Genomic DNA, 25,435 nt, shown 5'->3' on the forward strand with positions numbered 1-25,435 from the left:
TGGTTTCAGCCATCATGGGAAGAGACCCAGCAGGCAGGGCTTTCACCAGCAGCCTGAGCGAGAGCAGCGTGCTTTCATACTCTGCTCCCCTCGGCGCATTTTCTGCACCATTCCTTACGCTGTGCAATCAGCAAATCCATGACTTCACCTCTCATCTGTGATCAGAGCAGACGCTTCACTGGGGAAGAGGCAACTTGGACCAGCAAGGCTGGGATGCTGCTATTCTGACACAGGCTCAAGCCTTACCTGGCAGCAGCCAAAGGGAAACACACGTTATTTCACAGTAACTGAGGTCCTGGTGCATTTCTACTAAAAATTATTCTTCTCCATTTCAACCTTGCCCATTTTTCCTAACTTGCAATGGATGCAGTAAGAAGCGACACCAAGGAGCACACGCTGTTTTATTCTGGAAGCTCTCAATGCCCTGAGCTTCCTGGGGAGAGGAGGTAAGAGGGAGAAACAACATACATGAAGCACCAAGGCGAGAGAGGAGTTGCAAACATTATCTTCAATCAAAGCAGAGAGAGAGTTTCTTGAGCGCATATCTGGAAGGATGCACTTGCTGATGTCTGAGCAAGCCCATCACCCGCTGTCCTTTATTTTTCTGGTGTTAAGGTACATGAGATTCTGTGGCTACCTCACTTGTGGTGCACGGGGAATGTGATGACAGAAAATGCACATACAGCTTTTAAAACTATTCTTACCCTACTAGTGTCACTCCTGCAAGGCTCCTATGCTTCTTACTTATCTAACAGCAAGGAGACAAATGTAAATAACTGACTAAATCCAAGGGATTCAGATGATACTGAACTAATTTAGCAGGGAAAGAACCAGCAATGTCATGCTGGAAAACTGCCAAATTGAAGTAAAAAATCAAGTTCAAACATTTAACCATGAGCTGATCAGTAATTACACCCGAACAACTGGTAGCACAGAGCACATTTGCCATTTATTTAAATCTCCATATCGACTTTTATTTTTTTCTGGAAAATAAACTTTAAGTGAGCATCTTATAACGGGAATTACAAATACTACAGTCCACATTATGTAGGATGCTGAGACTGAACTTGCTTCTAATCCTAAATCCTGTATCAGTACATGATATGGCTCAAAAGCTCCATATTAAAGCAAAACTAAGCCAGTCATTAGTTTTGTCCAACCAACTTGATAATTGAGCTCTATTATTTTTTTAAGGTAACATTCACAATTCAAAATTCAATCTGGAAATAAGGATCCAAAAATGAGAAACTGGATGGACATCTGTATTTTGGCCAATCAGACACACAAATGTGATTTGTTAAGGCGTCTTAAGGGGTTTATTGAACAAAAGTATGTTGCCTTCTACCACAGCCATACTGTGTTTTCTTCAACATTGACTTTCTTGGAAAGGCCGCAATTCAAGGCAAAGCCTCCTAATAAAAACTAAGGCATTTGGGAAGATGATGACACAGCAATCCTGTCACAGAAAGGAACGAACCGGGAGGATGATCAAGAGACCTCTGTCACTTCTAAACTTCCATAATTCTTTCATTTCTAAACCAGCCCCACCTAGAGAAAATTAAAATTAATTAAACTCTAAGAACGATCTGTCCGAGCGCTGGCAGTTACCGTAAGACGTTTGCTGCTTTGCTGCTGTCTGCAGGCAGCGGGAGGTTGCAGGAGGCAGCCGAGCCACCAGCTCGCTGTCCCCATCCCCGCAGCTCCCCTTGTGCTGCCACCCATCCCGCCAACCAGGGACCTCCCCAAAGAGGTGGAATATTAACCCAGAAAGAAAGAGAATAGTCTCCTGGCTTGGGCGGGACAGCGGGGAGGGAAGAGAGAACGAGGTCTCCCTCTTCTACCAGCAGCAGGCCCCAGCTTGGGGGCTCCCCAGCATCCACCCGCTTGCTGGTTATGACCACCAAAATGTTGTTAAACAACGTCACAATGAGCACCTAAAATTATTCTGAGGTTGAATACTGTAAGTAGTAATATGGTTACTCAAAAGCGGGAAGCCTGATACTCAAATCCTTGAAAATTAGAAGAAGGATCAGGAAAAATGAGAATATAAATCGAGGCTTTGTGCTTTTGATGGAGATCAATTAATAAATTGCAGGGTAAGTACAAAGGATGCGGTCTGGCTACAGCCAGCCCCACCAGTTCTCTTGAAATGTTGTTCAAAGAACAACATTTAGTTCATTCAGAAGAGTTTTGCGCAGCTAAACTTGTGGGAGAGTAACAGAGGTTGAGTTTATAGCCTGTCAGAGGCTGCTTGATAACGATTCTTTGTTCAAATTTAAATGATACATTTGCTTCTATTTTGAGAGTTATATCACAAACTTATGTGTTTCAGGTAAATCAAGTAGCACCTAGCTGGCTCAATATAGATTTCTTTGTATTGATTAGCTGGGCAAGTCGAGATGCAGAGACAAACCTAGAAAGACTGTGTTAAATTCCATTGCTTATTTTCAAAGGTCATTTTGGAAATCACAAGTAATATGGGCTATTCTGGGTTTCAGACTAGACACAAAAAACAAACAGAGGCAGGGCACATGTTGAGTTGTGGTTTTAATTCTATTTGCAACATAGTTTACATGACTTAGGACTCCAACAAGCAAACAAAACAACCATTGAGTCAAAAACTCAGCATAGATTTTGCATAGCTCAGCACGGAGAAGTTACAATATCTGAATAGTATTTTTCATTTAAGTAAAAATAAAACTATAAAATGGCTAGCTGCGGAAAATTAACAACAACAGAAAAAGAACAATTCTCTTGACTTTTTAACAACTGAGACTTTTGCATATAGCACAAAGGAGTTTAATAGCCAATGGTGAGATAATACTTTTTCACTCTTGCTCTAATCTACACCATAAATCAAAACAAACTCATAAAAGGTTAAATTATTAAGAACAGTGGCCCAATGGAAGTGTCATGCAACTTGGAAAACAGGATGACCATAAAAAGAAAATGAGGCTGCTGGTAACCATTATAATGTAAGGCTGAATCACAAACGCGAACACCAAAGACCTTTTTCTGTTCCAGTTATAACCCTTAAGAGTTCTTTTTTCCTGCTCTCTGAAGGCAGAAGTAGGCCCTATCAACACCCCCCTTTCAGTTTCTCTCTTCCAGGCTACGGTTTCTTACAGTAACGTGTCTGTCATCGTCCATGAGCTTAAACAGAGCACCGCATAAGCCGTATGCATCACATTATCTGTCCCCAAGACACAAAATCCTTCCCTGCAAGGGAACATTTTGGTGCAATCTAATGCAAATTCTGAGCTCAAGGGAGGCAGGACTGACGAGGTATTTCATGAAAACATTTCTGTAAAATTAAAAGAAAAAAAAAAAAAGATAATTTAAGGCTACCGGTGGCCAAGATCAGCGACCACAGGAGCAAGTTCCTACAAGGCTCGCTGTATTAGAGTATTAACTTCCAAATTAACCCAAAGCGCAGGAGCCTCCCTGGAGCCGGCGGCAGCCGCGGCGGATCTTCCCGCACAGGGCAGGAGACCCCCCGGTGAGAGAAGCGCCTTGACCGCGGACACTTTTCCTCCTCTGCGCCCCGGGGCTGGGGGAGGCCCGGCCACAGCCCCCGCCGCCGCCGGCCCCCATCCCCTTCCCCCAGCACCGCATGACAGCCCCACGGCGCAAGGGGAGACCCCCCTCCCCCCAGGCCGCAGCTCCACGGCGGCGGGGAGACACCCTCGCCCCCAGCCCTCGGCAGCGGGACCCCCTCAGCCTCAGGGCTGGCGCGGTGTCGGCCCGCGGCGCCGCTGTCACCCCCCGGCGCCGCCGCCCGGGCGGGAGCGGGAGCGGGAGCCGGCCCCGGCCCCACCGCCCTGCGGCATGCGGCGGCACTGGGAGCCCGCGGCGGCACCGGGAAGCCGCGGCGGCACCGGGAGCCCGCGGCGGCACCCCGTCGCCTGCCGCCCGCCGACCCGCGCCCCGGCCGCGCCGGCGGGAGCCGCTGACAGGTCGCCACCGGTGGCTCCGGCACCTGCGCTGCGCTCGCCGCCCTGAGAGGAGGGGCAGCCGGCGAGACCGCGGCGCGGCGGAGCGGGAGGCGGCGCACGGCCAGCGGCGAATCCCCCAGGGGCGGCGGGAGCCCCTCGCCGCCGCCCCGCCGCGGGGCCGGGCGACCGTGGCCGCGGCGCCGCCGACACCTTACTTCCTGCTTCGCTACCCAGGGCCAGACCCATCGCGGCGGAGGGATCCCGCCGCCTCCCGCAGCCTCCTCCCCCTTCTGCTTCTGCTTTCCCCCCCTTCCCTCTCCCCTCGCCCTTCTGCAAGAAAATAATTTGACAGCGATTTGCTGACACCGGGATTTTTTTTTCAATTTTTTTTTTTGCATCACGGACTCGCAAAGGCAGCGCGGCGGGAGGGGGAGGCCGTGCCGGAGGTAAGTGCCGGTGCCCGGAGCCTCCCCCGGCGCGGGGTGGGGGTGCGGCTGCCCCCGCCCCGCTTCGCTGCGCTCCATGTGCCGCCGCCGGGGTGGGTGCCGGGCAGCGGGGCCGGGGCTGGGCCGGGGGAGTTATGTTTCCTGGCGGAGCGATATTTGTTTACAGGATGAGCGCCGTACTGTAAGTGAAGTAGGACCCAGCCCGGGCAGCTCTGTAATAAATTAATATCGCGATTGCTCCCTCCTCGCCGACACGGACATAAGCCCCGCGCCCGGCCCCCGCGCCTGCACTTGTTGCAGACTTCACGCCAGGTAGGCGAATGCTTCGCAAGTTTCATTTTTGCACGGGCTGAGGCTGCGCTGGATGGAGAGGGGAAAAAAAAAGGGAAAAAAAAAAGTTTGCAGTTCACTTTCGGTCTGCAGCGCCGAGTAGGCGAGGCCCTGCCTGCTGCCTCCTCCTCCTCACCGATCGCCGCTCCCCGCCGGCCGCCCGCAGGGAGGGAGGGCGGGCAGGGGGCGCCCGGGGCGGCGGGCGCGGGCTGGGGGCGGGCTCGGCAGCGCGGCGCTGCCCCGTACCTGCCCGGCCCGGCGGGAGAGCTGGGGGGCGGCGGGCCGGTCCCGGTGCGCCCCACCGCGACGCCGCTCCGTGTCGTGCGGAGGGGAGGGGAGCGGAGCGGGAGGGCGGGCGCGGGGGGGTGCCGCGGAAGTTGTCCGAGCGGCGCTGCCGCGGAGCCGGCGCGGCCCCTGGGACGAGCGGCCGGCGCGGTGCCGGTGTCAGCCGGTGGAAGCGAGGAGGCGGCCCGGGGCTCGGCATTGCAGCCCAGCGCTGCGGCCGGGCGGCACCGCGGCGTGCGAACTTATTCTGCAGAAATGTGAATTTCTTCATCTTTTTTTTTTTTTCTGCGGGAGTGGAATGCATTGGACGGGTTGGGCGCTGTCGCGGGGGGCATAAGTGCTTTTTGGTTTGTGCCCCGTCAAAATATGGGGGGTAACGAACCAAAACTCTTATCCAGATGTTTAAATACCAGCGAGGTGATTTGCAAGTAAAATAATTGGCAGTTAAGCAGTTAATAAATGGATAATGCCTACTCATCTTTCTGCTGACTTTACAGAGTGGTTTTCACGTCTGCCAGTCAACTAGCCGGGCTTGACTATTCGCGTTGCAAACTTAGCGATGTTAGTACCTTCGTCCAGTAAAATCTCACCTGTATTGCTGTCCCAGTGCATCAGGGCTGGTTGTGATTCAGGTAGTTATGGGTGAAGTTCATGGATTTTTACAGACTAATATGATAACAGCAAAATAAATACGGTGACCCATAACTAAACTATTTATGGAAAACGTTGCAAAGTGCTTAACTGCATGATTAATCACTGCGGGTGAAGTTTTATGTCTTTGACAGCTATAATTTTACTGTATCTAATGGGAAGAGGGGAGGGTTCACCTGGCAAGCTTGGGCCGGGCCTGCCGGACTGCTCGGCGCTGTCATGCTGCCTGTCCCCCTCCTGCCCAGGCAGCAACCGCAGAGCTCCCCCGGGGACCTGCCCCTTGCGTGGGCTACAGCCTCACGATGAAGTGACCCGTCCCTGTAATGCTGATGTATGTGTGAACTGTTCCTGCATGCAGTATCTGCAACTGCTATCATCGCTTATCTGCTTGGTGGTCTTGTTTGGATGTTGAATTGGATCAGAATGGAGCAATTTCCTTAATAAGATGTATCTATCCAGAAAGAGCTCATTTGACTTTGTTACCCACTGAAGTGATGGGGTGCAATGTGCCCTGGTTGGTATGTTACCTTTTTTTCTTAAGGCTTGTCCAAGGCATGTATTTAACAACAAAAGTGCTGCTTCATCAGTGCTCCATGCATGCATATGTGGCACGGAAGTTAAGCTGTGCAACTTTGCTTAAAACAAATATCTTTGTTTAGAATTTAGATAAGGGATTTTTCATATGAAAAAAAATGTGTTCTATGCATTTTTCTTCCATGACTGATAATCTGTTATAGTTTGGAAAAAATTAAGTCTTAAATATACCCTACCCAAAAGGTTTGGCACAAGTAGACACTCTTTAAGATCTGTTCCGCTACTTGTGTTTCAGAAGTTGAGAGATTCCAATGAGGAACTGAGCAGCAGTGTCAGCGTGGTAGACAAAGCAGTGTATTTTGAAAGGCCTAAAAAGCTCCGATACGAGTAATGCACTTCGCAGTGGAAGCTGTCCTCAGTGAAGAGTTGAGAAGTGGCCAGAGCTGAATCACGCTGCTATCAGTGTATGTCCAGCTGTTCTGTTCGCATCCCTGCCTGGGGCAGGGGGATGAAGCCAGGGTAGGCATCATGCCTCCCGTGTTTACATCGCTCCCGCATGGGCCAACATGAGCGTAAATAAACCACAGCGTGACTAACCTCTCTACCTAACATTGACTCATGTTGTATTTGGATAGACTGAAAAAAGTCTTCACTTCTTATCCATTTGATTTTCTCCATCTTTATGTTACTGCTTATGTTTCTGAGAATACTGCTGTTATGCATTTGAGACTGTGAAGCCAGTCCTTGTTTCAGGTTTGTTTTGCTTTTGGGTAGCCCTCAACTAGCCTAGGTAGGAAAAAGGAATTCCTAAATTTTTAACTCATAACTCTGTTACTTCTCCTGGCTTTTTAAAACTTTTCCAGTGATGTAGCAAGGCTTGCCATTATAGATTGTAACTTGGCATCAGGCACAGAGTGTGAGAAAAGTATAAGAAGAACAATCTTCTAATGTACTCTAGTTTCCTTGAAGATATTATTTTGCCATAAATATTTTTGTTTTATTTAACTTTTTTGTTTGTTCTAATCAAGTGGGGACTATGTTGCTTGAAAATTTACTTGGCAAAGTGTTCAAGAAGGCTCTTCTCTCCCTTTCCTAATACTGTAATGGGACAGTAGTAAACTAAAGAAAAGGGTCCTAGGATCTGTAACATCGTTGTGAGATTCTGGTGCTGGAAGGTTGTGTCTTCTTATGATGTGTCACAACAACTTGGGAGATAAGGCAGTTTAATTTCAGCTTCCTTAGAAATGTGTTTTTAAAAAAAAAAGAACAAGCAGTGTTTGACAGATACAAAATAATTGTTGATATGGAAACGATTTGTTTCCTCCCCTAGCTTACAATGAAAAATTATCATCAGAATTAGAATTTTTTTTGTCCCTAAAGTTTTTGGCTCTCCTGCGCCTTCAAGGTGTATGCAGAAGCATCTTCAAGCACATGTATGAATTCTGCCTGGCGTGGCTGCCGCGCACTTAGTTATTTATGTCAGGTGCACAGCACAAGTGGTTGTACCAACTTCCATGGCACTACTTGGAAGAGTAGAGTTACTGCAGATGTGAATATTTGTGGGGTGGGAGGGAGGGAGCTGCACTTGACACTAAAAAAATGAAGGCAGCAAATTCCATGCTTTCGGCTGCATATGAAGTTATAAAATGTCTTCTTACCTTGTCCAGCTCTGAGAAATGGTAATCGATTGCAGGGCTGTGAGGGGAAATCAGGCCTTCTAAGATAAAGACAAAAATAGCGCATTCAAATATATTTTAAGAAAGGCATCTCTTCCTTCAAAGAGTAGGTCTGAGCATGGTTCAAAGAAAGGTAGCAACAATTCTATCAGTTTTGGTTTGTTCTTTAACTCTTCACTTGAAACGGATTTAGGAGATCCACTGAATTCGCTCTTGAGCAGTGTGCATTTATGTGCCAGGTTAAGTTGTGGAGCTTGGGGAAGTATTTCCCCTCAGCTCTGGAGATGCCAAGAATGGGCTCCTGCACCATCATCTCCTTGTGGCTGCTGTTGCACATGTGTCTCTAGGTAGTACCTGGTCCAGCCCGGCTGGGAGGATGAAGCAGGTAACGCTGGCAGTCAGCGAGTCGTATTGACGTTGGTTCTTGTTGGATATTGGTTTCTGTGGGCAGAAAGAAGAGCACTTTTGATGGTGTTTTGGTTTTTCTCTTTCTGGCTTGGCCGTGTCTCTCCATGGTGGTGGGGGTGCGGGGTCACCTGGCCCTGCTCGAAGCAGCAGCAGAAAGAGAAAAAGACATTGATTTGTGTCGGGAAAAACTGGAAAATGTGCTCAGATTACAATCTGGTGCTGCAGAAACTAGAACCCAAATACATCATTTACAGTAGTTTGTTCTCAAGAGGATAATGGTTTGGGGAATCTGTGGCATGCTTTTAATGTATGCACTATTACCCTATAATCAGGATTTTTTTAAGTTTAAACTCTCTATATTAGAGTGGGGATGTTGCAGGTTTTTGGACGAGTTGTGTAGCGTTGGGTATATTTTGAGGTTCTGAGTGAAATGAGTCTTGTGGTTTCAGCTTACTCTGTAACAAAGAGTAATAAGTCTCACACAAACAGCCCACTTCAGTTTTCATAGTTAACTGATGATTTGCTCTGGAAAGACCCAAAATGCTGATATGATGCAGCCTCAAAATGTAGTGTGGTGTGGGTTTTTGTTTGTTTGTTTGTTTTTTAAAATTTATTTTTGTTTGGTCTTTCTTCAATGTACAATTCAAATTTTGTTAGAATTTCAGGCAAATTGCTGACGTTCAGCTTCCCATCTGCCGGTCACTGGGGCTGGTGTTGGTCCCTTTCCAGGCACATGGCCACATGTGCTGGGTTTCCATACCCCACCAGTTCTACCTTTCTGAAGCAGCCATCCAGAGCCTTAGCACAAATTTTCTCCTGTCTTTTTAGTTGAACAAGAAAATGGTTGCTGTCTTTCCTCTCCCTCCCCTCATTGGCTTCTCATGGTAAGATTTTTGATAGAGCCTGCATTGTGATATGTCCTTGAAGTGCAGTGCTGCAAGGTTTTGTTTTGCTTTGACTCTTTTTTTTTTTCATTCCTCTTCGTGTTTAGACTTCGTTGTATCTATAGCAAAGCAAGATTGTTGTAGATGGTCTTTTTTGATATTTGCGGTTGGTTGTTTTTTTCATTTGTCAAAAATCTCATGTTCAGGAATGAAGGAAAGCTCAGACTCGGGTACTAAAACCTCCAGCTAGCCCTGGAGTGTAGAGACTGCAAAAATAAGGATTGAGGAAGGATTGCCCCAGCAAAACAGGTATAAGTTAAATGTTAAATTATCAGCAACATTTCTTTTTAAAGTTCCTGATGGTGAGAGGCTTTTGTTCACATTGTCTGGCTAGAGCAGGGCTTACCAGGGCTCTTAAAGGACAGGGTCCATTTGAGGTACAGAATTTAAACTGGGTACTTTCTCTTTAAGTGAGTATCAAATCCTAAATAACTTCAGCATGAGACTGTGAAAAAAAAAAGTACCCAACGCTGTGAAACAAGTGGCTATTAAGTTTAAAATTTGATAATGGCTGAAGTTCTCACTCTGAGAAGAAAAAAAAAGGCCATTTGACTCTTAGTTAGCCATAAAAATGCTGTACAGACCCATTTTTGTCTTTGGTCTCCACTCCCCCCCCACATACACTATTTTCATTGATGGGGAAGTTTCATTTCCTTTATTTATATATTTTTAGTGTGTGTGTGTTTGAGGGGTGTGGGGGAGGACAGGAGGGAAGTCTATGTTCTAGTTTTTATATTTAAAAGAAAAAAAAATAATGCTAATGATTTTAGAAATGGCCTTAAATACATTCTCCCCTTTAAACCAAAATGCTGCTGGTAAAATAGTGCATGTTAGGGGACTGAGGGGTTTTGCAACACTTCTGTGTGAGCAGGAGTCCCGTCTGAGTTCCAGTTGTACTAGCAGAAAAGTGGTTTTCCCAGTATTGTCATGTTTCACATGCCAAATCAGAACTAGAAATGCCTTTCCCTGGAAGGATCTCTATTTACACTTGGAGGGTTATGCCAATTACAGCTATATTAGCAGGACTTTTTTTTTTTTTTTAATATATTACACTTGACCTGAATAGTAGCTTCTTTCGTTTTCTTAACAGAACAGATGCTACAACCCTGGCATGTAGTTTTGAAATGATCAGTGGAGTAAATGCTGCTGCCTTATGGCACAAATGCATATGGGCAGTCTTGCAAGGTTATGGTCTAAGTGGGTCCTAGTGAAATAAATGCTCTTGGAGCTTTGCATAAGTTGAAATAGCCCTCTGCTGTGCGTGCAGAATTTAATACAATTTATCAGTGAGCAGGAAATACGTTACCAAGTATGTTATTCATATGTCGTAATAATTTTTTCCTCCAAGAGATCCCAAGTACTTGAAAGTTTAATACAATTTTTAAATGCTGCAGATTAGGAAATACTGTGTTACAAGTTTGTGAAAGTTTGGAGGCATAAAAGAAGATGCTGTTAACACTCATATTGATCAGAGATTAAAGATTATTTACTTCTTTGGACAGCGTAGCCGTGCATGAAGAAGCAGCAGGTAAATGGGGCTTCTTCGGCAAGAGCCTGTAGCTGCTGGGTACTGCCAGTGCTTCAGCTCTGCTGCTGCCCTGCCGTCTCTTGCTGCTGGTGGAGATGATGTCCTGGAGGTGAATCCTGTTTGTACCAGGAAAAACAAAAAAGACAAGCAGAACAACAAACTAGTAAATAGTGTCATTGTTATTTCATAAGTAAATTTGCTAGCTATTTGCTCTTTTTGTGATGTTAAGTTTTGCGTTGTTAGCAACAATAGCAGTGTATTAAATAAAAAATGGATGCCGACCAGTCTTTAAATGGTTGAGATCTGCCACAAGTATGAATACTTAGAAGACCCTGCGTAGCTAAACTAAGTTTTCTTTCCCCCAAAATGTAGGCTGCCAAAGCCTTGAAATATTTAGGGTATTGACGTAAGAGTTCCTTAAGTTTCTTCCCCAGTGCTTCATTTTGTCCTGCCTCCTTTATGTTTTGGTTGTCCTGAGCATGACAGCTGGGCTTACCTTCCAGAGGGAGGGTCTTCTTGCAGTTGACTTCACGCTGCTTCCAGCAGTGAGAGCACTGGGCATTGCGCTCTCTCTGGAGGCTGAAAACAAGGATTTGCAATGGCTTCTAGGTTGCAGTGGAAGTTCGAATAACCATGAGCTCCGTGGCCATTACCAGAGCTGTGTCTGCTGAGCACGGGAGCCTGTGGTCACCTGAACCACAAGTTTCTGTCGTGTGTAGCTCAGCGTTGAGCACAGCAGTTTTGTTGCTGCTTGTACCCCTAATACATTGGGAGGGAAAGGGCTCAAGCAGTTAAAATGCTAACTTGCTGGCTTGCTTTTTGAGTGTTTTTCATTACTTTTCAAAAGCTTATGTTCAGTCTTGCAAAGGAACCTCTGTGTATTTTGATAAAAGAAAAGAAATAGTTCGCATTAAGCTACGTTGAATGGTGCAGCTTTGCAGGAGCGTTGATACTACAGCTGTCTCTTTGGCCTGCCGTGCAATTCAAATTGAAGCGAAGGTCTCCCATGTGGTTATTTGCATGCGTCCTCCTATCTCTGTTTTGTATCTGCAATTTCAGTATATGCTTCCAGAATTATTTTTGTTCATTTCCAATCATTCTTCAAAGATATCTGGCAAAAACCAAGAGGCTGGTTGTGATTTTACAGCAGTAGAACGTAGACAACTTTGATCTTCTTGTTAAATGAATTTTCTTCATGTGTGGGCTGGGTGTGTAGTGTGTTGATTTAGTTTTTATTGATTAATGTAAAAACGTGAATTCAGCATCACAGCAATGATGATAAACAAGTACTTGCAGTGATATTCTAATGAGTTCCTGGCAAAAATAGGGCAGAAAACCATCTCGGAGGTTGACGCACTTTAGTGGTGAGGTGCAGAACCAGGATACTTCTTTATATAAAAGGCTTGGGTAGAGCTGTTTGAAGTTCTAACTTGGCAACACCATTGCTACGAGCACCAGCACGCCAAGCAGGGCAGGATGCAGCCTTGTCTGTTGGCATTTGAGTGTCAGAAATGGCGTTCTCGCCTCTGTCTGGAAGGCCTTTCCGCCTCCTGATCACGCCAAGATCAGCCAGGTTGTAGGAACCAGGTATCTGCTTTGTTGGAGGGTGTCTCTGGACACAAGCAATGAAGCACTAATGGCGTTGTGGTCCTCATCTGCAGTGATGCCCTGTGAACCATCGCCGCGTGTTCAATAAGCTGGCATGGGAAAGCATCAGGTACAGAGCGGGGGAGTGGAGGGAGGTTTCTAAATTAGCAGACAATTTATGTCTGGAAAAGTGAGATTCATAATCATAGCTACGTTAAACCCATATTTCTGAGCATGGTAGGGACATATCTCCATTTAAGGTGGCAATAATTCCTCTAAGCCAAAATGTTTGCAGAAGCATGGGCAGGCAGCTTCTCCCTCTTTTTTTCCATTGATGCTGTGTGTTGCCACGACTGGAAGAGGCTTCTCAGTGGTGGTGATGAACAGTATATCTCTGTATTTTGTCGTCAGGTAAGCTTGTTTTATGCTGTCAGAGTTCAGTAAATCAGTGTCTGAGCTGCCTGGATCATGATGAAAAAGTATAGCTGCTGCGTGCATGTGTTTGATAGAAGTAGAAAATTAGAAGCAAAATTTTTCTGAAGTGAGGAAAAGTGGTCTTTTTAGGACTATGAAATTTTGAAAGAGCTGGTTCATAATGAACTTCAATACTTTTCTAAAGTTGCTCCTATTAAAATGAAAAAGCATGAATAAGAGAGTATGCCTTGCAGGTAAAACGGAAAAAGGCTTCACCATGTATATGCTTGAAAACCAAAGATGCATTGCAGAGAATGAGTTTTACCCTTCATTTTGGTTGTAGTTAAAAAATTGGTCTTTGAAGTTAAAAACAGGTTTAGATTTAAAGAAATAATATGCCCAAAAAGGGAGGCGCACAGAAAAAAGACAGGGTATAAGTGCTGTTTTTTTAATGAAAATAACGTAAGTTAAGCGAAATGTGACTACCTGCATAGTAAGGTATTGCTTAACATGAGCAGGGGTGAAAAAATAAGGTCCTAGCAGACTTTTATTTCAACAATGTCCAGCTTTCAGAATAAATTTTAGTCTGGATGTTGAATGCACATATATAAACAATAGCCTAATACCACAGAATTACGATAATTTATGAAAGTGATACTTTAATGCTGGAAGTCTGTCAGCGTACAATCCCTGGGGTATCTACTCGATCGTTAGTTAAAGTAGGGGTTCATTAAAATAACATGGGCTCATCTGGTTTTAAAGAATAGCTCTGAGCCAGTAGGCGATGGTCCAAAACTAGTAAGGTTGCAGTGCAGACGTTGTGGCAATGGCACGTAGATTACTACATAAAGCTCGTTGATGGAAAGGCGTCTATTGGATTAAAGGTGCTCAGTATTGGGCCAAATTGGTCAATTTTTAGTCATCTGTAGCAGCACCTGCTCTTATTGTAGTCCGCTGAACTACCTGTGTGACTGTTTGAAAGAAGGTACAGGGTTGGGCCTGTATATGAACGCAGCTCTTTGCTGCAATGATGTTACTCTGTAATAATTGTATTGTTCTAGTTGAAGGGTCGTAATTACGAAGTGGATGATAGGCTTCCATTAAGTAAAGAAAATCCTTACATTTAAGCCCCACTCTATCCTTAGCATAAACAGCTTTTTTTTTTTTTTCAGGTAGAACTTTTACTTTCAGGTTATTTCTGGAAAATCCGTACTGCTAATTACGTAAATTGAAAGAAACAAAAAAAAAGAGAGCAAGGGAGCGGAGCATCTTATTTTAGGCTTCAGCAAATGCAAGGTCATACATAGCCATTCCAGCTGTCTATAGCATTTGCCTGCGTTGTTTTGGTAATGCTTTTGTTACCAGTAAACCGGCCCGATCAGTTAAACTGGGCATTTATTGCAGGCTTTGTACGATCAGATCGCCAAATGTTGGAGCTGGGCAGTTTTTCCAGTAGCACGGTCAGCTTGTGCCCCCTCAAGAGTCCTTTCTTGCAGGGCTCCATCCCTGCATACACAGAAGTTTCTTGCTGAAAGAAAACGTAGGTTTATTTTGGTTTTGTCTGTTTTTTGGTCTGTTTGTTTGTTTTTATGCTGCCATGTAGGCAAGTCTGTGTTTTTTAGGTCAATCCTGTACAACAGCAGTGAGTTTTTGTACCTGCACCTATTGCCTATTAAGGCAATAAGAAGCTCTAGTTGAATGAAGGGAAGGCAGATTACAGATCTGCCGGCAGATCAGAGAGAGGGGAGAATGGCAGAAGCGGCGTGCGAGTGAATGAACGAACTTTCAAGCTGACTCAGTGATGCACGTACAGTATACGCTGTAAAGATTAGTCACTGCTTACTGTAAATCTTTCTTTATGGTGCTTGGTGCGTGTGCCTCTATCAAGCTGCAGTTAGTGAGCTTTGTAGACTGGAAATGCAGGCGAACCTTATTTCCACAGTATTTTCCCATTGAACAAGAACAACAAAACTCAGGGAAACCTGAAGACTTGTAAATTACTGAGCTGGAGGCAAAAGAAATGTATTCCTTATCTCGTGGTGCTGCTATCTTAATCTGGGAAACTAGTAGGAAAGCGAATAAATTATGCAACAACTTTTTTTTTATTATTTAGAAACCTGTGCTTACATGTTGTTAGTGCTGTTCTGCCCTGTCCTGTGCAGGTTGGTTTGATTTGTGTGATGTTTTTTTCATTAGGTAGGTTTCAAGCTGCATTTGTGTAAAACACCAATTTACATGATGGTAACAGAATAAGAATTAGAGGGAAGGATATTAATCTGTTGAAAAAACTATTTTCATTTGCCAAGCAGAAACTTCAGGAAAATTACCCTCCAGGTTGAATTTTCTCATAAATGTTCTCAGGTTCTAAACTTATTTACTGGCATAATAGGTATGCATAGCACTTAAAGCAAAGTTTGTATTAAGGAGTTACTTTTTTGGGGAAAAAGTGAGTTGTTGTTGTGTTGGGTTTTTTTTTAAAGTTAATCTGCAGCCTCTTCTGAGTTACCCAGATTCAATAAGTTGGTGGTTTGGGGTGGGTTGTTATTTTTTTTTGTACTTTCAGACTTTTCTTTTGGTGGTTTCTTCTCTGTTCAACTGAAGTTTATTTTTTTTCTAGTTATTTAGCTGGGCATCTTTTATAATTCTTAGATGCCCTTTCTCTCAGATATTCACCTGTTTCACTTGGCTTGTTCAGTCTCTCCATAGAGAATTATTAATTTCAGCCACAATCATACCAAAAATACTTTCGATTTTTTTACAGCAAGATTTTTTTTTTTTTTTTGATAGATTGTTTAAAATTGCTTCCTCAAAAATAAACTAAAAAAAACACACAAACCAAACCGACCCCCAGAGATGTTTGTTGAAGAGTGAGCGGCAGGCTGTGTGGGCAGGGCTGGGTGGGCCGGCGCGGGGGCTGCGTGCCCGCACAAGTGGTTTGGCTTCATCCTCTCCCAGCCAGCCGGTCCCATCGTAGGCTCCGAGTCCTCTGAAGCGCAGGAATGAAGGCTGAAAATGTTATTAAGTTTTTTGGGTTATCTCACGCTGCTTATTTGAAATGGAGGCCAAGCGATTTACATATCTTTGTATCTTGGATCTGAAAAAAAAAAAGATATATTTTTTTTTCACTAGCCTTTGTGTGGAAATGACATCACAGCTTATGTCAGCCATGCTAAATTCAGAGGTTTTTCTCCTCCCCGTTGGGTTATTAACTGAATATTAGCTCTGTCCTGTGAGTCTTCCTTCACTGACTGTGCCACGGTGATAACTTCATCGTAAATGCTCTGAATCTTGTATGATTAAGAGAAACAAAGACGTCCTCTAAAGCCTTTTGAAATTTATGGGAATGTAACTCATTTCCTTGCCTGGGCGAGCCCCTAAACACCATGTATTTTCCCGGGATTGCTGATGTGGCACAAGCCAGCGAGGGCTGGCATGGCGCCTTTGGGCAGATCTGGTGAGCGGGGCTGAAGTTCGCTGCGGCCCATCGACGCCCGCATCCCCGGTTAAAACTTCCCACCCTTGTGAGACCAAGCAGGTTTTTGAACTAAAGCTCTTAGGTCGTGCCTGCGTGTCCTGTATGTAAAGCTGAGCTGCCTCATCTCTACATGAAACACCAAGGTTTTGAGGCTGGGGTTGACACTGGGGCTGCAGCTGCGGCAGGGTGTGAAATGGAGGCATGGGGGTTTCCTGTGACAGCCTGAGGAGCTGGGAGGAGGGAAACAGAAATCAAATTAAAGTTGACATTTTGAAAAGTTGATTGCTGCCTTTTTTTAATCATAAAGCGACTTCTAAAGTAAGTCACGTCCCAGAGGAAAAATAAATACATTGAGAAGAGAGGAGGGGGAAATGTGATGTCGAATTTATGCATTTGAAAGTAGCAGGCTTGGTACTGTGATGGTTGTGGTACCAAATGTGCACAGAGACAAAGCATAAAGATAACTATCGTCCTGACTCTCCTCTTGCTAAATTTCCAGCTGTAGTGTTCTATATGCAAAAAGTTTTTATTTATCTGTAAAGTTTTGGGAGGTCCGGAGCAGTGGTGAAGGGACTGATTGCAAGAACTCTAAAAAAAATACTACATCTAAACAAGCCCACCTGTTGCCACAATGGACATGGAGGGGTTTCCCTTCTTGTCCTGCCTCCTGTCAACCTTGCTCTGACCTGGGAGGAAGGTGAGGAGGCCTCTGGGCACCTTCTGTGGGAAGGCTTGCAGGAACAGCTTTGAATCGGGCTCCTGCCATGCAAAAGCTATGGATAGCCAGTCCCACACTTGTTGTTTTTTGGTTTGTAATGTATATTCTGGCTCAGCTCTTCCTCTGTAGCTGTTGAGGTGAAGGGGTGGAGCGGGAGGTAATGGGGGATGCCCTGGAAGGGCACGTTTTGCGGTTGCCCCGTGCATGTGTTGGAGCGGGAGGTGCTGTGCATGTCGTGGAGGCGGCCCATCAGAAAACTCTGGTGGAATGACTTGTTCCTTTTAGAGCTTGCGAGGAGCACTTCATCACTGTAGTTATTTGTACAGCCATATGCTATTCTTTTTTCTTACATATGTTCTCTGATAATTGTCAGTAGCAGGTGTCTGCGAGCCAAGGCGGAGCGGTATTTAAAAATCAGACTTTTAATGGCAATAAAGGATTGTGTGAGTTTACTGTCAGGTTGAAACCGTTGGCCTCTGAAGGTCATGTTCCTTGCAGAGCAACAGCAGTCGGTAGCAGTGCTGGTCCTTCAGCTCCACAGCTCAGGTGCAGAGGTGTGACCTTGGAGAAGGTGTCAGTAGGTCTGGGTGTAGGTCTGTACATCTGATTTGGCTGAGTCAAGCAAAAAGCACCATCCTTTCCGATGTGTGCGCCAGCCCACAGGAACTGTATTGGACGCGTGTTGCACCTCGGCTTGGTGAGTTAGGTAGTATGGGCTGGTGGGAGATGTGACACAAAATCTCTAGTTTGGTTTCTACCACTCTTGACCCCATCTTTCCCTGTATGTTTGTTGAGCATCCTGAGCTATTCTGGTTTTATGCTGGTTGCTGTTGCATTGCATGCATGTGTATTAGGTCCACGTTGGTTACTACTGTGGTAGGAATTGTTGATCTTGCATCTCCCTCCATCATCTGAAGAACAACTGCCAAGAGGAAGATATGGGGGGGACTTGTAGTTGCTCCGGACTTGAAGCAATGTAATTGTCCACTGAAAATCATTTTTGGGCATTACAGGGTCAGAATCCCCCAATATCCATGATGCTACTGCCACATCATCCTCATATCCCCACAGATATCTCTCTGAATTGCCATTCCTTCTGCCCCTCAGTTAGGGAACTTAGAGCTGGGTGTAACAGATTTCTAGGAGAGTAACAATTAAGAAGTATATTGCATTTTAAATGTCAGGGAAGACATAATGCCTCTAGTGTGTGGTATGTTTTTTTTTTTTTTAATTTCTGTTAAAGAACTAGTAAAATATAGAGCACATATGGAAATGGCAGACATTCTTGGGGTTTGAATTTTTTTTTTGTTGTCCTTGTTTCTAAAATTAAGTACACAGGAGTTTGTAAGACCCTGCAAAGAATTCAAACGATACTGCACAGTCATGTGTTCATGCAATCTTCTTAATCTAGTCATGTATGCGTAAGGAACAGATCCAGATCTAAAAAATAATACATTGCAGTAAGGAGAGACAAACCAAATAGGATAAAGACAAAATACTGCTAAATACCTATGATGGTACTTTTAAGTTTAGGTTTTGCTGACAGCATTCTGTTGTGTTTAATTTATTATTATTCATTAATATTTTGGTTATCCTTCATGTTCTTCCTTGTACAAGGAAGTAACCCGTGGAATCAGCCGCTCTGCGTATCCCTTGCAAAATGTTGGTAACTGAAAACTGGATCACACAACCACAGTAGGTCCGTCGCTGTGTCAGAAAACCAGCAGTGTCTTTCTCATGTGGGTGGTTTATGAATCCATTACACTTGTGTCCGTGCACACGGGTAGTAAGTTGTTTTGGGTTTTTTTTTGCCACCATAGTATGTTTCTGAGTTGGGTTGCAGGAGGAGTAGTGATTTCACAGCTTCACCGCAAGCGCACTTGTTGATGTTCACACGGGCAGAGCTGGTTGCAGAGTTTGGAGTCAGCAGGACAGCATCCTGATGAGCTGTCTGGTGCAGGACCCCGTAAGACCAGCTAACAGTATTAACTTATGCTAGCTGTAGCTATATTTACCATAAAAGCTTTCTTGAATGATTTTACTTTGTCACCTCCAGAGCCTAGACCTTGAATTGCAAAACTTTTTGCGATAATTTTGACAGCATGTCCCACACCACTTCAGAGTAAAGACTACTCAAGTCAGGCACTGAAGTCAGGTTCAAAAGATGTACAACACGTGAGATAACTGTGTATGATATTCTTTTAATTGTTTTTGACTGTAAATTTAATAAAGAGGTCTTGAGATACATATACACACACGCACAGAGAATACTGATCATATTGTACTGAGCATATATGCATGATATTGGAATTGTTTTCCCTTGGGGGTTTTGTTATTGTTGTCCCTTTCATGAATTCTGAACCTGTAATTTTTCATGTGCTGTTCTTTGGCCATCTCTGCCAGAGAGGCTCAATCTATCATGTTAAAAAAATCAATAAAAACTCTAGAGGTTTATTTATAAAGTAGAGCATGGAGAGAGGGTGCGAAAATTCCATTAAAATGGCCATTCAGTGCTAGTTACATCTCTTTGGGACTAAGCTCCAATATTTTAAACTATTAAAATTGTTAAAAGAGTGCTTTTAAAGTACCGCAAATCACAGCAAAGCTTTCTAGTTGAAACTTGCCTTTATACAGTCTACTAGCATTCACCTTATATATGTTCTTGGAATGTCTGCTGCCCTCACACACCATTTTAACATCCATTTTAATGCTTTATTATAGTTAATAATCTTACAGGTTTATGCTCAAGTGAAAATACGTGGATGAAAGAAGTCAGAATTTATTTTCCTTCAGAGGCAGGAGTATATGCCTGTCTTTGTGCAGATGCAGCTCTGAGCAAATCAATTATTTCTGAGAAGTCTATAGGCTTCTGACATAATTCATCAGGATTACCTAGCTTGGCACATGATACTTCGTTAGAGGAACTTACAAATTCAGGTGGCTGTAGGTTATTTTATGACATAGCAATTTTCACCAGTGATGTGATGGTCATCTGCTCCATCATCCCTATCAAAATAAACAAATGTGTCCCTCTTCTCATAAACTTGGTGTTTAAGAGTTTATGGGATAGTATCTATATTAAACCAGTTTATCTGAAGTGTAAGGTTCGCCTCCGCCCAGTGTCTTTCTGACCTGTTTTAATAGCTGAAGAAGATTGATCTTGAAACCGAGTTTTAAATACGAACAGCATTATATGGTTTTGTGTTGCATTATCTTTTAATCTGGGACAAGAGTTGCTTCTAATGGAAATACCCTTTATTTACTTCCAAAAATGTCCAGAATAAAAAAAAAAATGGTGAACTCTTATTTGGGCAAGAAACAATCTGTGTGTTGTGGGGTTTGGTTTATGGTCTGTGGAAGTGTGTAGAGCTTGAAAGATGAGGAAACTGCATGAAACTGAACCAAAACCAGGCTCTTCCACCTCCAGGAGACTCCAACTCACGAAACCTTTGTGTGTGATATGTCCCTTGTCACATAGTCATATCCCTGCATGCAACTGAATAACCCAATCCATCATTCCCACATTATTAATCCATCAGTTTTTCCTTTTCTTACTAATTCACAGCCTAGTTCTACCTTCTTGCCATCACTGCTTGTGTACATTTTCCTCTTTCCTTGCTGTATGGAGTTGGAGTAAAGTAATGATGCCAGAAACCTTAAAAAAAAGCAAAGCTATTAAAAAGGACCTTTCACTGTTAATTAACATTTGAAGTTTCCAAAAAACTGAACTAGCCTGTGTAATTACTGTGTGGTTAAAAAACTCTGGAAAATTCATAGTAGTGTTTGGAAAGTGGGGGCTTAGTTGTATTACAGAGCTCTGAATAGAAATGATGAAAATAAGCAGGTGATGTTGACGAGGATAAATGATGAGGAGAAGAATATCAGCCAGGAAGGTGGAGTTTCTGGAGCCACCAATCCGCCACAAACTGGAGTTGTAAGTGGATTAATTGGGTTTGGCCAAACTGTGATTGTCTCCAGCTGAGGTTGGCATTTGTGCTGGGGACTTTCCTGCCTGGGCCCTCTCCGTCCTCTTCCTCCTGGGTGCACCATGGCTTGGAAAAGAAGAAGCAAGTTGGCTTCATCATTGCTTGGTGCCATGCAATGCTGCTGTGGCCGGACCTGTGGAAAAAGCCACGAGGTAGGGAGGGAAGCTGGGAGATGGGTGGGAGTTGTGGGAAGAGGCAAGTGAGAGAAAGCAATGCAGGCTTAGAGTGTTAGGCCGAGGTCTTTGAAAGGCATTTGTTAGGTCAGTGGTGTGTAGGTTGCCCGAGGTAATTTAGGAACTGTGATACCTTTGGAGGAAAATGAGGGTCTCCTCTCCTTTAGCCGTCCTGCAGCCCTCAGAGCCGTTGTGGAAGTTACTCCCTGGCTACGTCTCAGTTGGCGGAGCAGCTCTGTGCTGAGCTCTCGCTCTGTGATTCAGTTCGCTCGCTTCTGTTTCTCGTCCTGCTCTCTGAGGTAGGCATCTTGGTCTAGGAGGAGGCCTTTCTGCATGTCACAGGGGGTCTTTTGTGTTCCTTTGTTGTCCCACGTGATAGATGTGGAAGTATTTCTACTAGCGTATGTCTGCTGGGCCCTATGTGTGGCAACTGTGGTGTGATCCTCTGGGGGTGTGCTAGGAGTGGGTCCTCTCTCAGCAAAAGCTGCTTCTCATCTCTCAGCAGGCAGCGCTAGATCCTGGGTTACTATCATTCCTTCTTTTCTTTCCATGCCTGCCTTGCTAGTGTCTCTGCTCTTGTTGGTGGGACGTGTGGGGCCTGTTGGCTGCAGAGAGTCTCTGAGACCCAAAAACCCGCTATCTGTGAAGTGCGGTCATGTTGGAAAGCTGGACAGGTCTGGCAGAGTACTAGGACAAGTGAAGTGGCCTCTTATCTCTTTGCCGCTGACTTTGACCTTTTTCAGGTAGTGTAATTTTTGTTGTGGTTGAGCATTGACTGGTTTTGGTGGTGTCCTTGAGGACAGCAGGCTTGCAAGGTGTGCCCAGGTGGCACCGCCAACAGCTGTAACGTACTTTGTGTAGTGGGTAAATCTGTTGGATTAGAGCTGAACAGCTCTGACATAGCTCTGGGTCATCCCCAAAATAAAGCTGCTAAGGTTTCTCAAAGGGGTAGTTACTGATAGCTTTAGCTTCTACAATTTTGGGGGAAAGAAGGCTGCCTTTTGCCAGCTCCCTGTGGGGTGAGTGCTGTTGGACATTTGCATTTCACTGTGTCAGGGCTGGGGCACGGGCCAGCTGCTAAAGTAATTGCCTGTTCTACCCAGACCATTTTTCCTATTATGGTGGTTTCACAGTATCACAGAATGTTTGGGATTGGAAGGGATGCTACTCTACCATGACGAATTTCTTAGCTTTTATTTTGAAAATGCAGTCATCAGAGTTGCGCAGATGAGCTGGGGCAGGTTCTAGCCTCTTGTATATAAAAACCTAGAAAGGCACACTTCTGGGAAGAGGTGTTGGAGATAGGTTGGTGTGCTGTTGTCTGAGGGTTGTGTGTTGGTTTGGGGCATGATGTCCCCCTTTGTGTGGGAGGGGAGTAAAAAAAAAAAAAGGAACATTTTTTGTGGATTTGCCATAGGGAAGAGGTGGTGTGGTTTAGGCTGTTCTGTGTTTTTTTTTTTATGGGTTCTGGTGACCTTCCTAAGCTAAGTGCGTGCCATGGAAAGCACTGTCCTTCTGGAGGTCTGATCCCTGACAGGTTTGTGGTCTTATGTTTGGAGCAACTGTTCTCTGAGACCTTTCCAAGAAATCACCATTTAATCAAACTGGTGAAATCGTATGTTTTTGGCTTTGAGGAATTTCCCCACCAAATCTGTTGGCCTTGCCCCTTCTCTGGGTTGTGCATGAACGCCAGAGTTCTGCACCCTGTGCTTGGGGTTGAGTCCACAGTATGTGAGGAAGAACTCTCTCGCCTCTTCTGAATTTTATTTCTTTTTTGATGGAAGGGAGGAAGTGGTAGATACCAGTCTTCCTCTCTCACACATCCTTCCACACGTATCTTGGTGGTGGCCACCCAAACTGTCTCCTAGAGATGCTACTCTACCATGACGAATTTCCTAGCTTTTATTTTGAAAACGCAGTCATCAAAGTTGCGCAGATGAGCCGGGGCAGGTTCTAGCCTCTTGTATATAAAAACCTAGAAATGCACACTTCTGGGAAGAGGTGTTGGAGATAGGTTGGTGTGCTGTTGTCTGAGGGTTGTGTGTTGGTTTTTTGTTTTATTTTTGTTTGTTTGGCTTGGTTTCTTGTGGTTTTTGGTGTTGTTTATTTGTTTTGTTTTTTTTTATATTGTGATTTGAAGAAAGGGAGGGCAGTGGTGAATGTTGAGGATGTTAATAATTGAATTGGTGTACCGTGATTTCAAGTTACCTTGATTTAACGGTGTGCCTCAATTTCAATTTTAGTCGAGACTAAATGCAGTGGAAGTAGTAGATGCAAACTCTGCCAGGTACAAAGACTAAGCAAGGCTGTAATTGTTAAAAACGTATACTGTTAATTATAATGCCATAAAAGCTGTGAGTCTAATGAGATGATCCACCTGTGTAATAAACATTGCCTTCCAACCCCAGCCATTCTGTGATTCTGTCTATGTCTTTCCTCTGCCGTTTAGACAAATATTTTTGTTGGTAGTATTTTGTGGGCCGTACTACTTATGTGACTGTGTGTGTTAAACGTAACTCTGTTGGTTAAACTTCCTTGAAGAAATATTTTAACTAATAGACGTACGAGCGCGTGAATTTAGCTAATCCTTTATGAATTGTTTTCACAGCTATAAAAATGCTCCAGTTAAGGAAAGTATTAACTTTTCTCTGCAAGTAAGTGCTACTGTAGGGAGAAGATTTTGTGTTTTCTTGTGTTGTGTGTTCTTTCTTTGGGAAATGTGTGTGTTTTAAAGAAGAATGCTAACTGAATAAACATCCTTGCTTGAAGTATTGGTGATTTGGTAATGTAAGGTCAGATATTTATATTACTTAAATTTATGGTGTGCCGTTTGTTTGAAAACAAACAAATTCTAATATGCATTTTGTGTATATATACAACTGCAGGTGGTGTAAAATACAAAGTACAGAGTAGAACAAAAAATAAGCTTCTATTGTATTAGATGCACTGAATTAACAGAGATGCCTGAGGAAGCAAATTTAGAAAGATAGGAATTAAGACAAGTCCCCCCTTTATCTGAGGAATTCAGAAGTCGGGACTCAGCTAGAATTAAATTTTTAAGGCTAGTACAGTTTCAAAATATGAAAAACATTTTTAGCAGATTTTCCATTTTTTGTTGGAGCTATAAATGAATTTAGAATAATTTTAGTGAGCTCCACAGAGTTTCTGCAGATCGGCATGAGCCCAGCAGCCGTTGGACTCTGGCCTCACTTCCTCCTCGGCTGGAAAAGCCAACCCAGATTTTAAAACCTGACGGGGAAACCGGCTGGGCATTAATCTTACGTAACTGGGTTCTTTTTGTTTGTGTGGTGTGTATTTTTTTTTTTTAATAAAAACAAATTAAAAAAACCCAAACAACCCAGATTGTTTCCTAGGAATGCTGGGAGATACAGTTAACTAAAGAGCTTCCTGTTAACAGTCTTTGGCCCAGTGTTTGACTCCAAAACAGCAAAATACAGCCCCCTACGTCCCCCCAGGCTCCCAGAAGCCCCCCCAGCCCAGGAGCCAAGCTCTGCTCTCCTGCGGCCACCACAGCCTGGGCACCCCTGGAGGGGCTGGAGCACAGAAAGTTTAGAAGTTTGGTGAACAAAGAAAGGGGGAAAATAAAGTTCCCACTGTTTCCATATAGGAACCGAGAGAGAAGCAACAGGGTGGGCCATACGTTAGTCTAAGAATAGGGTTAGGAACTTCCTTGGATGGTACGAACCCGGCTTTTTTGCAGGGAGCTGCTTTTAGATTGCCTGGCTTTTTAGGAATTGGTTGATATTATTGACTCTTAGAGAAAAGTGAGTCAGTCAGCTAATTAAAATAACATTTTTGTTAAAGCCTTGCCCCAGTGCAAAATATTTGAAGTGTGTGTTTTGGTTCTTTTTTAACCTTTTTTTTTTTTTTCTTCCCCCTTCTTTGAAATTGCCTCAAAGATCTGACGGCAAGCTGTGAAATGGTTGTGACACTCACTATCTTGACTTAAGCCTGTATCAAGATTCCACTCTCGGGAGTGCAATCGTGCGATAAGTGCCACTAGTCAAACACGTCTTAATTACTGCATACTCGATTTAGACGCTTTCTGGGGCCTTATCCTAGCAGGGTTTTGCAGGATCACGACCATGAATTAGCTTCTCCATACGCTGGCAGTGACCCCCATCTGAACAGGGTAAAGAAAAAAAAATAGCATGTGTGTTTGTAGAGACGTGGGAAATAAAAGGGCATTTCACCTTTTATTTTAACTCCTGGCAGTGCAGGTTTTATTGAATTGCTGTTAAAAGAGGCTTGGTGAGATGTAAAATGGACTTACTCCAGCACTGAAGTGCTGCGATGCCCATCCTGTGTTTCTTGGGTTAAGAAA

The 25,435-nt window shown here is 44.1% G+C and overlaps 1 protein-coding gene across 13 annotated transcripts in view; it reads left to right on the forward strand.

Annotated features, from left to right (window-relative positions):
- Positions 1-4,038: 4,038 nt before the first annotated feature.
- Positions 4,039-25,435, forward strand: part of TRERF1 (transcriptional regulating factor 1) — a 100,360-nt gene continuing 78,963 nt past the window's right edge. For 4 of the 13 annotated variants that reach the window (XM_065058342.1, XM_065058351.1, XM_065058352.1 and 1 more), the window contains exon 1: positions 4,399-4,693. The gene's annotated coding sequence lies outside the window, so the exon portion shown is untranslated. The other 9 variants (XM_065058349.1, XM_065058347.1, XM_065058353.1 and 6 more) reach the window with 6 other exon arrangements.

Source organism: Columba livia, chromosome 3 (assembly GCF_036013475.1).
Source record: "Columba livia isolate bColLiv1 breed racing homer chromosome 3, bColLiv1.pat.W.v2, whole genome shotgun sequence".
NCBI classification, from domain to species: Eukaryota; Metazoa; Chordata; class Aves; order Columbiformes; family Columbidae; genus Columba; species Columba livia.